This window comes from Rhinatrema bivittatum, chromosome 2 (genome assembly GCF_901001135.1).
Source record: "Rhinatrema bivittatum chromosome 2, aRhiBiv1.1, whole genome shotgun sequence".
NCBI classification, from domain to species: Eukaryota; Metazoa; Chordata; class Amphibia; order Gymnophiona; family Rhinatrematidae; genus Rhinatrema; species Rhinatrema bivittatum.
Window position 1 is genome coordinate 98,773,163 of NC_042616.1, and position 13,222 is coordinate 98,786,384.

A 13,222-nucleotide genomic window follows, 5' to 3' on the forward strand; every position below is an offset into this window, starting at 1 on the left:
AGCTAACAGTTAGCTCTGTGGTTAGCAACCTTTTCACATCTCTAGTTCTTGCTGGGCTAGTGGTTTAGTGACCTTTTATACCTGCAAGCTGTGTGATATTTGTACTTGGCAAATTGCCACAATTGTTCCCAAACTCTATAAAGAATCTGGTACCTGGTACTAGAGCCAGATTGGCTTCTACTGATCTCCTTGTATTTACAATAAAAGCCTTTCCTAAGTGACTGAGTGTGGTCTTTTTCCCACTTGGACAGGAGAACTGCCCAGGCACCTAAACTTCCCTAATTGGTGTGGTTCGTCAACAGCTATAAATTTGAAAATCAAACAAAAGTGAAAATGATAAATATTTTATTTGTAAGTAATTAACAGAAAGCATAAGACAATTAGGAAATCTCTCCTTAAACTATATGGACAGTATATTAGATATCTCTCATTGCCCATCTGTAGAAAGCGCTAAATAGTGATTGTTACAGAAGAAGATTAAAAAGCACTGGTTCCAGTACAGATCCCTGGGGCACTGCATTATTTACCTTCTTCCATTGAGAGAAATGACCAGTTATTCTTGCTCTCTGTTTCCTGCCTTTTAACCAGTTCACAATTCACAACAGTATGTGTGTGTCTATCTGTATATGACTATATGAGTGCTTATATGTGTGTTTGCCTGTCTGTTCTTGTGTGTGAGCTTGACAGACAGGGCTTTACAGAAAGAGCATATTAATGAAAAGTGCCTGGCATTGCTTGGGTTGTCTGGTTCACAAATATTCTTTTAATGTATTAAAAATTAAGAGAAGAGAATTTGTGTGTGTGTGTGTGTGTGTGTGTGTGCCCAAACCTTTGTTTCTGTGTGTGAGGATGCCTGAGAGATAGAGATTTGCAGATTGAGCATTTTGTCTTTGCACAGTGCACCTTCTACTGTTCAGGTCACCACCTGGTGGCCATAAGCAGACACAACACAAGCCTTTTTTATATATATTTGTTGATAAACATATGTTCAGCCCATGTCAGGTTCCCCAGCCATGCTAGTACTCACTGGTAGGAGTTTAGATTTGAGGCAGGGAGAGGGATCCCAGCATCCTGGAACAAGGACTGGAGGCTAGGATTTGGAACCAGAACGTGTAACAGAAACTGGAGTCTGAGCTAGAGCTTAGAGCTGGAGTTCAGAGCAGTAGCTTGAACATGGAGCTGGAGTCAGAAGCTTGAAACTAAAATTGAAACAGAAGCTCAGAGCAGGAATTGAATCTTCAGCTTGGAGTCAAAACTGTAGCAAAAACTGGTTCTGCGGCATGAAGACTGAATCTGCAGATTGGATCAAGGAATGGATCTTGAAGCTTGGTAGACTGGAACTAAACAAGGAATGGAACAAGGAGCTTAAGCTTGAAGCTTGGCAAACTGGAAGCTCAGCAAGAACTAGAACAGGGAGCTGAAACATGGAGCTTGGCAGGCTGAAATCTCAGCAAGGACTGGAACACAGTAAGGGCTGGAACTTGAAGCTTCATCTTTGAGCTTGGAAAACTAGAAACAAAGCAAGACAGACTAGTCAGGGCTGCAGCTGGAGCAGGTGGGCAAAATTGGATGCAATGCTACTGGAACTAGGTAAAGCAGACTAGGAAAGAAGCAGACTGATACAATAACCTGTGTGTTAAAAGTGAGCGCTGAAAGTCAGCACACATTTGCTTAATGCACAGATTGAATGGTTTTTTTTAACTCCCGATGTAGTAAGCTAATTCTTTGCTAATGCTTCAGAAGTTAAAACAACACACAATCATTCAACAAAGCTACCTCAGTTTAGGTAGCTTGTGGCACCTAAACTGCATTTACAAATTTCTCCGGATGGTACATCGACCATATTTCAGAATATAATAAATGTTTGCAGCTTGCAGCTTTTGTGTTCCCTGAAGAAGAAGTAAAGCGCTTCGAAACACTTGCAGTGTCAGAAGACTTACACATCGCTGCACTATTGAACTTTTAAAAGACAAGTGTGGAAAATTCAAATACAGCTGCATCGTGGACTTTTCATGCAAAGATAAGTGCAATGCTGTATAACCCTCCGGGGAATACATCAATCATTCAACAAAGTGACCTATGATTAAAAAGCCCCAGCGCTTGTAAAGGCTTACACATATAAGCCACTTGTTGCAAGGGTGCTGTATGATGGTCACTTTCCACATATAAACAAGCACCTATTTGTATAGCGGGATAATTTATTTACTAGTGCTGAAGGAAGAGGCACCCGCTGCCTTGGCAGCAGTAGTGGCAGCTCAGCAGCTGCCAGCAGGATATTTCAGTGACTACAGACGAGCGACCCATCCGTCCTCACCCGACCCGACTACCGGCTCGGTCAAAGTCTACACAATATTCATGTCAAAGTCTGATTCGAGCTGGTAGTCGGGTCAGGTGAGGACAGACAGAAGCTTCACTTGAATCTCTCACCTGAGCCAATGTTTCCTCTGCTTGGGGGGGGGGGGGAAGGGTGGAAATTGTCAGTGAGCCATGGGACAGAGATGAAAACAATGGCTGGGACTGGGGAGGGGGCAGCGTGATGGGGGGGGGGGGGGGCGTGACGGGAGGAGCGGGCGAAAGGCAGACCGTTTGCCTAGGGCGCCTAATACCCTTGCACCAGCCCTGTCTCTCCCTGTCCCCATTTAACTGAAGGCTGAAAGGGTGAGCAGAGCTGCCAGGTCAGGGTTCTGGGAAAAGAATAACAGAACCAGAAGAATGGTGCCAAGGAGAGGAAAAGCTTCCTGCAGATTGATTGGTAGACATTGATAAAAGATCAGTCAACAAATAAAACGGTTAAATCACCATGTTTCAGACCTTTGGGAGTTTGTGAAACTTTCCTCCACAGCCATGTCAACAAGTGATTAATGTTGCAGAGAGGTTGTGAAAAACATTTTTACTTTCCAATTGCTTTGGAAAGATGAAAGAATATGATTGCGATGTTGGATTCAGCGATAAAGTTGTCGCAGCAACTTGTCGGTTTCGTTTTCATGCTAGAGAAACTTAGACATAGATTTGTCTTCATTTTGGGTGACAAAAGGATCTTGAAACTCAGAGTCAAACCTGCACTGGAAACTTTACTCCATCTCCAATCAGGTGTAAAAATTCCAGTGTTAAGAAACCCTGAGCTAAGCCTGCTTACCTCTCTGCATCTGAAGGTGATGTATGCTGCCTTCATTAGCATGGGATTTCCATGCAATGGTGCTAAAACGAATGCAAGTTTTTAAACATATTTTGTGCATGTAAAACTCTTTCCTGCATTGGCAGTAAGGTTTACATGCACAAAATGTGTGCTCAAGTGCAGGTAAAACTGTGCATTCAGCTGAATGCACTTTATTGTATAGGCCTGGCAAGGCAAGGCAACTGCAACTAGGCAAGAGCTTCATTGCAGCAGGGGAGCTTTTGCTTATACAGTAGAGCTGGAATAGCCTTCAGGTTGCTGTGAACAACTTCCTGTTCCAACCAGAATCTCAGATTGAGACTTGGTGGGGGCTGACCCTGAAAACCCACCTAAGTATATATTATCCAAATAACTTCCACTCCAGTTTTTCACCCAGGAGCAAAATTGGTTATATAGATTTTCCCTTTTAAATTATTAACAGAATACAGGGGTAACATTGTGGAGATGTACCCCCCTCGGCTAATTCTATTAAAATTATGTGAAAGTTAGTGTAATTAACCCATTATCAACATCTAATTAGTTCATTCGGCCATCAAAAAGGAAATATACTAGTAAGATGATTTACATAGGTGTATACAATGATCTTACAAATTCAATGCAGGTTGATGTTTTCAAATGCAGATTTCAGTTAATATTATGGGTAGCCATGTCATACACTTCTCTCCGCATTCGCCCTTTTACAAAGAACCAGACAATAACAACCAGACAACAAAGTGGAATCAATAAACCACAGCTTTATTACATGAACAACCAGGTACCCGAATCCACCAGGACCAACTTAAGGAACTCCCAGTGAATATCCGCCACCAGCCAGCAAGATGATCACCACCAGGCCACCTGGGCTGCATGTTCCTGAATAGCATAAACTCCCAAGTCCCTCGCCACCACCCAGCAAGGAGCTGTTTGAGGACAACTGCACCGTGTTGTTCCCCAAAGGAGTTCAGACCTGAGTTCCATCAAGTCAGCAGACAATTCAGCATAACACTGAAACCCCCAAACCGGCTCGGGCAACACCCCCCCCCCCCCCCCCCAATTAAAACCTCCCTATTAGCTATTAAGGTTGTCATTCTATTAGTTACAGGATTCCTTTTTCAATTTATGGTACAAGAAATACAGTGCTTACAAGCCATTTTTTTCTAGAAGTTATGACACGTGAATTTCAATATGCTTTTAACTAAACTATTAATGAATTATCACAGCCATATGTACAAATGATTATTTGTTATTATCCCAAGACGGAGTATTTGCTATTGTAAAAGGATAAGGTTGTGTTTCCATTGATAATAATTCTGAATTGGCAGTGGATTTGGTCTACTTGGTGGGAACAACTGGTAAATTGGCTCAGATTTCTAGGTGAAATTAGCAGTGGTTTCTTGTGGTTTGCTCTGTTTCTTTTTGTGAGTGTGGAAGTAGTGTGTATGTGTTTGCCTACCTGTTTATTGTTTTATGGGTCTAAACAACGTCTCCTAACACCTTGAATACAGTCAACATTCAGAGGTCAAGTATGACACAGAAGCTCTGTGCTTCCCTTGATACAGCAGCTTCCCTGGAAAGAGACCTCCTCAGGATGAGTCATGTTGACAATGACGGATAAGATCAGAGCACGCCCTCTGACAACCTAAGACAGTAGCATGGCCCTGAGTGTGTGATGATTGTCCCCAATCATCAAGGGGGGAATGAAGAATTAGGTGAAATTACTGCTTTAAGAAAATTGCCCCATGTTGACTAGTAACTGGAATAAAAAGGCCTGCAGAGAAACAAATGTACTTGTTAGTAAAATGTTATTGCCAGCCTGGAGTCAGAACAGCTGGAGGCTGAGAATGGCGTGAGACTGCAGGGCAAATGTGAGATAAGGAAGTTATAACAAACACAGAAAGCACTAACGTAAGCAGAATGTATGATGTCTGAAAGACGCATGAAGGAAAATTACCTGATTTGTGTATGCTTGCAATGAAATGAACAAAGCCTGCCAGCTTTTATAAGATCTCTAAGCTACATAATAAAATGTTATGCTTATGAAACTGAAGTCTGCTTCATCACTGACTATCTCTGGGGAGGAAACCAGGCAGGGGGAAGTTCAGGTCTATTAACACCCACCCAGATGCAACAAAAGCAGACACACCCCATATAACAGCAGAACATAAGGGCGGGCGGGCAGGCACATATTAAGCAACTGCAACTGAGCCAGCAGGGAAAGTAAGCTATTCCCATGCCTCACAGCCCTAAACTCCCAACTCCTCCCAATACCCGACTAGCAAACCTTCCAAGAGCCAATCAGCTCTCAGCCCCATTATGGTTTAAATTTAAACCAAGCAATGGTCCTTCTCTATCAGACTGAACCAGAACGTGTCCCCATCGCCAGCCTAAGGATGCAAGGAAAGACACCACCTTATTAGCACCATTTATGTAACCTGTCCAAGTAGAAGGGGCTAGTGATGATCGCAGCAGCCTCCATGCTTCTGGGAACCAAATTTCCATAGGAAAGGTGGTACAGGAGCTCCGCACGGGTCCGCCTCTGGAGCAAGCCTGCGAAACAGCGCCCACTTGGAACGGGAAAAAGAATCAGCCACACCATTAACCATACCCAGAACATGACGACCCAAACTGTCATATTTAAAGTCATACAATGGAGCACCAGCTCAGAAATCTTCATGCATTTAGCCAATCTCTTATTAATGACTTCAACTACACCCAGGTTGTCGCACCAAAAAACAACTTTCTTATCCTGGAAGCGTGAACCTCATAAAAAGGCCATGACCACAATTAGAAACAATTTCAAAAAGGTAATGTTCCTAGTAGTGCCAGCTGACTTCCAATCATCCAGCCATCAAGCCATGCACCAGGAACCCTGACAATAAGCCCCAAAAACTGGGGAACCTGCTGTATCAGTATACAGCTCCAAATCATGGCTTGATAAAGAGTCCAACTGCCACAGCGAAAAAACATTAAAATCAGACAAAAACCTATCCCAGATACATAAATCTTTGTGCATTCCCTGGGTAACACAAATATGGTAATTGCTCTTAGTGTTATGGGCGCTCAGTTTAGTGGACCCTTGGGCCGACCTGCAGGAGACTGGGAAAGGTGGTCAATGTCTCTAGTAAGTGGCAGGCCGGGAGGCAGATGTTCAGGCAGGACGTAGAGGTGCTCTTCAACCTGGAAGCTGGTACTCCCCCGGGAGGAGCCCGTAGGAGCCCAATCGCTGGGACTTAGGCAGCTTCACCCTTGAAAGCCGAAGCCCCCCCGGGAGGAGCCCGTAGGGGCCCGGCTGCTGGGACTTAGGCGAGTAGTTGATCAGGACTGGGAACTGGAACCAGACTAGGACAGTAGAAAGTACTGTAACAGGGCTCGGGTTCTGGAACCAGGCAGGAACTGTAGCAGGGATCGGGTACTGGAACCAGGCAGGAACTGTAGCAGGACTTGGGTACTGGAACCAGGCAGGAACTGTAGCAGGGCTCGGGTACTGGAACCAGGCAGGAACTGTAGCAAGACTCGGGTGCTGGAACCAGGCAGGAACTATAGCAGGCAAGCAGGAACCAAGCAGGTACTGTAGCAGGCAAGCAGGAACCAAGCAGGTACTGTAGCAGGCCAGCAGGAACGAAGCGAGTAGCAAGCAGCTCACTCCGGGGCACAACGCAACAGGGAACCTGGAGGTAAATCCATTGCAAGGCAAAGACTGAGTGTCCGCGGCCGGCTTATCAAGGCCGCGGCGTCTGATGTCAGGAACTGGGCGGAGTCACCTGCTGGCGGGAAACGGCTTAGAAAAGTGTCCAAGTGGCGCGCATGCGCGCGCCTAGAAGCAGTGCATCCATGGGAAGATTCCCGGCGGTGCAGCCCCTGCGGGGACGCCGCCGAACAGGGTGCAAACCAGGCCTCCAGAAGCGGGAGTAGGTCCAGGAGCATGGAGGTAAGAGTCTGATCGTGGTACTCGCGGCCAGAACCGCAACACTTAGTGATACCAGCCATTACAAATGACAATCTTCTAAAGAATAACCTGACAAGCAAAATTTAAACTGCCCACTGACTGCAGCTCCTGCAAGGTTAACTCTGCCCGAAGCAGCACCCTCTAAACCAAGCCCCTCATTCCTATCACCATGTCAGAAGGCAATCAGTAAATCATGTTCACAGAATCCAACTCAATCACAAGAAAAACCAGTCACATAAAAGGACCCTCCATTTTCCCTTCTGCAATGGGGATATCAAAATTGGCAAACATTTCATGAAAGCACCGCAAAAGATTCACACACTCTTCTGAAGCAGCCTTTCCAACAAATATGAAGTCATCTAAATAGTGCATGATATTCTCTGACCCCGACTGCTGCTCAACTACCCAATGCATGAAAGAGCTAAAAGCCTCAAACTACGCACAAGCAACTGAACAACCCATGGGCATACATTTGTAGAAATAAAAAGACTCATTGAGGAGACACGTGATGTGGTGAGCTCAGCAACAGCATGCTGACTGAGCTCCGGCCATCACCCCGCTAATATCCTTCACCATCCCTCCATTATTGGCTTTTTTTTTTACATTACTTGAAAGATCTATCCTCCTCAGAGCCCCAGCACGGCTTTTCAGCTCCTTAGTTCTCCTCCATGGCGTCTCGGACCGTGCGGAAAGAGAAAGAACAGCTGAGGCCTCCAGATCTCAAAATGGCTGCCGCCCAACCTGAAGACGATGATTAATCCTGCGAATCCCTGGAAGAGAAAATATCTCAGGCGGTTGTGGCTGCTCTGGATGTGAGCCTACATCAACTGTCTGAGCAAATTGCTGAGGTACGTGCCTCACTCACAAATTTTGATTCATGGATCGAAAGGGTGGAGGGCCGAGTTGGCCTTGTAGAGGACGATACTGGAGCTCTGGAACGGAAAGTAGCTGCTTTGGAGAAAGCAGCACAACTTAGCGCTGAAAAAATTGATGATCTAGAGAATCGCTCACGTCGCAACTATTTAAGATTTGTCGGCTTCCCCGAATCGCTTCCCGAACCGGACCTCCCTCATCTTTTGGAAGCGTGGCTGCTGGGCCTGGTCCCATCCCTGGCCTCTCCCTCCGGGAGAGGCCTTCCACCGCATTGGAAGGAAAATGGATGGGGATCAGAACCGGCGCCCTAGGGTGATCATAACACGTTTTTTACATTTTGCTCATAAATTGCTGGTACTTCAACATTACAGAAAGCAGAGAGAATCCGTATACGATAACCACAAGATCTTGGTTTTCCAGGACTTTTCTCCTACTGTAACAGCTAAACGCAAACGGGCGGATTTTAAAAGCCCTGCTCGCGTAAATCCGCCCGGATTTACGCGAGCAGGGCCCTCGTGCACCTGCGCGCCTATTTTGCATAGGCCGCCAGCGCGCACAGAGCCCCGGGACGCGCGTAAGTCCCGGGGTTTTTTGAAGGGGGAGTGTCGGGGGCGTGTCGGGGTGGGGCCGAACGATGCAACATTTTGGGGGCGGGACCGGGGGCGTGGTGCCGGCCCGGGGGTGTGGTCGAGGCCTCCGGACCAGCCCCTGGGTCGGATGATGGCGCGCCAGCAGTCCGCTGGTGCGCGTAGATTTACGTCTGCTTCTCGCAGGCGTAAATCTAGGGACAAAGGTAAGGGGGGGGTTTAGATAGGGCCAGGGGGGGTGGGTTAGGTAGGGGAAGGGAGGGGAAGGTGAGAGGAGGGCGAAAGAAAGTTCCCTCCAAGGCCTCTCCGATTTCAGAGCGGCCTCGGAGGGAACGGAGGCAGGCTGCGCGGCTCGGCGCGCGCAGGCTGCCCAACATCGGCAGCCTTGCGCGCGCCAATCCAGGATTTTATAAGATATGTGCTGCTATGCGCGTATCTTATAAAATCCTGCGTACTTTTGTTTGCGCCTGCTGCGCGACAAAAGTACGCGATCGCGCTTTTTTAAAAAATCTACCCCAAAGAATTTCAGGACATATATACGGATCTTGTTGCCAAGAAAATCAGATTTTCTTTGCTTTACCCAGCACAACTCCGTATTTCCCATCAAGGGGCAACAAAAGCATTCACGTCAGCTGCAGATGCCAAAGCCTATATTTTAACTTTGCCTGCAACCTCAGCGGATGGCGAGCCCTGATAAATACTTCACGATCTGGAGGTTTGGTGACATGCTATAACTGAATTGGTAATTCACCCCGGGTAACTAGGACGTTGATTGATTTCTCACTCTAAGATACAGTTATGTTCAACGTTATCTTATGCTGAAAGATGGGAGTTGCGGGTTCACTTTGTATGGCGCTGTGTGCAGCTATTCTATATAAGCTGACAATCCCGCCTATTTCTGCTGCCTACCCCTCTACAACTGAGTTGCTTTAAGACCTTTTTTTTTTTTGTAATGTATATTGGGGTGAGTGCTATCTTTTTCTGGAAAAAACGGGGGTGTGCTCGGGGTGATGGCCGAGCACGTCTATGCTATCACGTCTCTCATTACTGAGCACATAGGAGTTTGAAACTTGTTGGCCACGAGCCTGCATTTCTAACTATGTTCTCTTTCATGCAAATAATGTTTGTTAGATGGGGCTTTCATACTGGGTTTTCTGGGGGTGGGACGGGGAGGGGGGAAGGGGCAGGGTGTACAGAGAATCTCAGATCCATACAATGTTTTGGTTTATATGACTGTTTTCTTTTACTGTAATGTTACGAGTGGACCTCCTTGCTAGGCATACAAGTGCTAATCGCTGTCACTTTCGCCAGCTCTACAGTACTAATTACCCACCACCATGGGGTTAGAAATAGTGACGTGGAATGTGGCTGGGTTAGGCACCCCAGTCAAACGAGAAAAAGTGCTAGCTCGTTTGCATAAACTACGCGCGAGTATAGCCTTCATACAAGAAACCCATCTATCTACCACTGAAGTGGTTAAATTAAAAAAGAAGTGGGTTTCACAAATTTTTTATGCCACGGGCACTACTAAGAGTTGGGGAGTAGCTATTCTTATAAACAAATCTGTTGCATTTAAAGCTAACCATACTATTGCAGATCCTCAGGGGAGATACATTATTAAAGGAGACTTAATGGGATCTCCTGTGATTTTGGTCTCCGTGTATGCTCCCAATAACTATGACCATTCCTTTTTCAGCTTACTGTTGGCGCAAATCTCCAGTGTTGGGCATTATCCCATTATTCTGGGGGGGGGGTCTGAATTTTGTAGTGGACCCTCAATTGGATCGTTACCCCCCCCCCCAGGGGTGGTCATCAGATTAGTGAAACTAAAGGCCCCAATTTTCTCTGTAAACATTTGCAAATGTTCGATCTCTGGAGGACCCTGCATCCTGGAGAGAGAGACTTCACACACTTGGCGCGCACCCACCCCACCCGATCCCGTATAGATTACCTTTTAGTCTCTGAAGCATTGTTTCCGTGCTTTACTCGCGCCACTATTTGGTCATTGTTAATCTCCGATCATTGTCCAGTATCGGCGGAGATGGGTGCTCATGATCCTAATTTAGTACACCAATGGAGATTGCCCTCTCACTTGTCTAATGACCCAGAGTTTCCGTGGTATTTAAGGGGAAAATGACAAGATTTTATGTCCTTTAACGCACAACACTCCTCACAACCTGTTCTCCTTTGGGAAACCGCAAAATCAGTAATGAGAGGGGATATTATTAGTTATACTAGCCACAAACGGCGTAAAATGGATGAGACTATCCTCTCTTTGGAAAAGCAGATGCGTGCCTTAAAGCGTCGTATTAACGCAAGGGACACTGATGATCTCCTTTCCCAATATAAAGCCACTCAAGTGGCGCTTAACAATCTCCTCCACACTCGTGCTCAACGGACTCTTAGACACAGACAATTTTCCTTTTATCAATATGGAAATAAAGCTGGCCGTTTGCTGGCGATGCCCCACTGATTCAGGCCCCCTTGCGCCACTAGATCCCAGATTTGTACTGCACGTACAGTCCCCTACGATAATAGGTGTGCAATTAAAGTTTGGATTAGTGAGAACAATGCATAAAATTTGGGTTCTTACAAGACGAGCTCTAAACCTCCCTACGCAAATATCTACACACTTCCCCTTAGTGAGTGTTTACACTGATTTCCGACTTCTGCCTTCCACTCATACATTTTCTATTTCTAAGGGGTGGCCCCTGAAAGATTTCCTGGATCCCCTTACGAAACAGCTCCGCTCCTTTTCTCAATGTCAGGAGACTTTGGGTTTACAGCCATCACATTTTTTAATTTATGGTTCTATACGAGCAGCTTACTCTGACTTAATGAAAGGGATCTCTGGATCTATAGACTCCCCTCAATTTTCTGATTTAATGAGTAGTTTTGCTGCCAAAACAGCATCTCTGTCCTGTATGTACTCTTATTATTGTTGTGTTCAGATATACTCCATATTCTCTTATCTCCTCCCTAAATGGACTCGGGACTGTGGGGAAACCTTGACGATTCGAATGCTACAAGATGCCTTCGTTTCCATCTCCAAGATGTCTACAAATGTTACTCTCCGTGAGCTCCAACAACGGATATTTCACAGAACAATTATTTCGCCTGCTAGAGCAAAGACTATGGGCCTTCTTTCAATGGACACCTGCCTTAAGTGTGCTCAACCGCAAGCTTCTTTAATACATTGTCTTTGGTCCTGTACTGTTATCCAAACTTTTTTGGAGGATATTCGTAAATATCTCTCTGCTATCCTGGGCACTGACATTACTTGGTCCTGCTCCTTTTGTCTTCTGAATAATGAAGTAGGAGATACCAGTATCTCGGTGGATAATGTCCTTTTCATGTCCAAGGCATGTCTCATTGCTAAAAAATGTATACTACTGTGCTGGATAGAAGCAAGTCCACCTAACCATCGACAGTGGTCGTCACTCATGACTGAAATGTATCATTTGGAATATGGCTCCCTATATACCCGATTTTCACCTGGCAAGAAGAGGCTCTTTAAGGACATCTGGCAGGCATATTATGATATCCTTCCAGTGGATATGCAAGCTCTTTCACCTCTTCCTTCAAATCAATGTGCCTCCTAACCCGTGGGGAGTTTATTCTCAATACTGTGTACTATGCAGGCACAGTCTTACCATATGGTTTAAATGTGTAATGTGGAGATGGGGGGGGGGGGGGGGTGCCCTTTGTATGCTGGTGTTGTAGGCTGGTGATGGAAGCATCAACACAACCAATTGTATAGTGTTTTGTTCTTTTCCGAGATTCTCTGTACAAGGGGGATGGGTGGGGAGTGGGTGGTAAGGGAGGTAAAGGGATTGGGGGAGAGGGGGGGTTAAATAGGATAAGAGTTAAAAGAGAAAAGATATTGAGGTGTTGTGTACCATATGTTGTAATGTATCATTTGTGTTATTGTATTCTCAATAAAAATTACTTAAAAAAAAAAAAAAAAAAGACTCATTGAAACAAAAGCCCAGCAAATAAAAACTATCTGGGTGAACCGACAGAAGCTGAAAAGCAGACTCTATATCCACCTTGGCCATCAATGCCCTATGACTATTGCGGCCACACCAGTCACACCACTGAGTCAAACGAAGCATACCTCACTGCACAAAGCTCTTTTGGAATAAAATCATTCACGGAATTCCCCTCAGGGAAAGACAAATTATGTATCAGTCTAAACTTACCAGGTTCCTTCTTAGGGATCACCGCCAACGGTGACAAAACCATCCCCTGAAACGGAGGATCCCCGAAAGGCCCCGCAATTCTACCAAGCTCAATCTCGCCCCTTAGTTTATCCTTAACCACCTTAACCATCCTCACACTGAATGACTATTCTTACCTCCCCCTACTGAAAATGGCCCGAAAAAGGAAATGTGAAAATGAAACTCAAACCCACGATATAAAAGAAGCCCGACCTCATCTGTGGGGTAAGCCCTAAACCAAGGCAATAATGTATCGATGTGAATCGGGGTTGTGCACCTACTCCAAAGACTCATTACACAGGTTCCTTCACAGAGGACCCACTTGAAGCTCCATCTCCCACCCACTTAAGGCATTTGGAGGCTGAGTGTGCTCCACAGCTGGAACAGGCATGTCTGAATTTCAAATCTGGGAAATTGTACACAGAATGATTGAACCACCAAC